The sequence below is a fragment of the Mus caroli genome, unplaced genomic scaffold, assembly GCF_900094665.2.
Source record: "Mus caroli unplaced genomic scaffold, CAROLI_EIJ_v1.1 scaffold_18990_1, whole genome shotgun sequence".
NCBI classification, from domain to species: Eukaryota; Metazoa; Chordata; class Mammalia; order Rodentia; family Muridae; genus Mus; species Mus caroli.
Genome location: NW_018389280.1, coordinates 1,972 through 3,592, shown reverse-complemented (window position 1 = coordinate 3,592; position 1,621 = coordinate 1,972). Strand labels below are relative to the sequence as shown.

The 1,621-nt window shown below is 46.2% G+C and overlaps 1 pseudogene across 1 annotated transcript in view; it reads right to left on the bottom strand.

Moving 5' to 3' along the window:
• The window catches only part of LOC110288024, a 5,265-nt pseudogene extending 4,511 nt beyond the window's left edge, over positions 1-754 (bottom strand). The window contains exon 1 of the transcript XR_002377267.1: positions 3-754. The product of XR_002377267.1 is annotated as a pyruvate dehydrogenase E1 component subunit alpha, somatic form, mitochondrial pseudogene (transcript). The remainder of the gene's footprint in view (positions 1-2) is intronic.
• Positions 755-1,621: the final 867 nt, after the last annotated feature.

Sequence of the window (1,621 nt, the reverse complement as noted above, 5' to 3'; positions counted from 1 at the left end):
GCTGCTGCTCTCTCAACAGACATCCCCATGCCATAGCGGTTGTTCTCACAGATAAAAATGCAAGGTAATTTCCACAGTGCTGCCATATTGTAAGCTTCAAAGATCTGACCCTGATTAGCAGCACCATCGCCGTATAATGTCAAACAGACCTCATCTTTTCCATTGTACTTGCAGGCCAGAGCAATTCCTGCTCCCAGGGGNACCTGAGCTCCAACGATGCCGTTGCCTCCATAGAAGTTCTTGACGTACATGTGCATTGACCTGCCTTTCCCTTTAGCACAACCTCCTCTTCNTCCTGTTAGCTCTGCAAGAATTGCTCGCACAGGCAGGCCCTGAGTGAAGGTGAAGCCATGTGCTCGATAGGCGGTGATGAGGTGGTCCGTGGGGTTTATGCCAGCCTCCAGGCCCACGCAGCAGGCTTCCTGACCATCACACAAGTGACAGAAACCACGAATGATTTTCTGCTTATACAGCTGATCCGCCTTTAGCTCCATATGGCGCACAGTCTGCATCATCCTGTAATACTTGAGCCCATCCTCTCTGGTGAGCACTGTGCTGACTGGAGGGCCCTCTTCTAGCCGATGAAGGTCACATTTCTTAATCTCAAATGTAGCATCATTTGCAAAATTACGGGAAGCAACCAGCACCCGGCTTGCCGGCTTCTGCGCAGTGCCTGCCNACACGCGGGATACAGTGGCAAGCATCTTCCTCGTGGAGCGCAGCAGACTCACGCGGCGGCCGNGGCACCCAGGCACTCAAAAGGCATAAATATACTTCAATCACATGGGAGACTCCATTAGAACCTGCACAGTCTCACAGCAGAACTAATGTACANTCTCACCACAANGCAGTGTCCTTACTCTGCTGAATGGCTTAACTAGTTCTAGTAACTTAGGTCCTGAGAAGGCTCACTGAGATCTAGTTTTCAAATCCTTCTTTACATGTTCATTGACTATGTATTCTGGTCATCCCCACAAAGCATAAGCCCTGCTTTGTAGGCCACACATTTCCTGTGTACTCTTTCATGCTTTCTGAAACCAGTGATTAAGCCTCAGNCACAGAGCTATGCAGTACAAGCTCCTTAAAGTGAACAACAATGGGCAAATGGGTGTCATCTAGTCTAGGACTAGATAAATAAGAATTCAATCTGGGAAGCCCTTCTTTGACCACAGCTTTTACAAATTGCTTAACTGTTCTTTCACCACAGGTATTTGAGGTAACCAATAGAAACTAACCACAAATATTAAGATATCACAAGTAACCCTTAAATAAAGGAAATCCATCCAAGATGTTTCTGCTGCTCTTGTATCCCAAGGCTCTGCCCTCACTGCATACCACAAGGGTCTGTACNTAATGAAAGTAACTTTCAAAGTATGGATGTGTCATTGAGAACTAGGTGCAATGGGCTCCCTGAAGGAAAGGCTGCTCTGGAGGAGACCACATCATCAGACACCCTAGTAGGGTTCTTCTGTCTGGGCCTGTGGTAGCTGCAAAGAATAGTATGTAGTGATTATAGGGAAACTAACACAACTTGGCCAAAACACAAGTGTCTTCNTTGTAATTCCAGTAGAAATAATATTATAATTTTTAAAATGCCTTACTAAGAAATATCTCTTAGTAG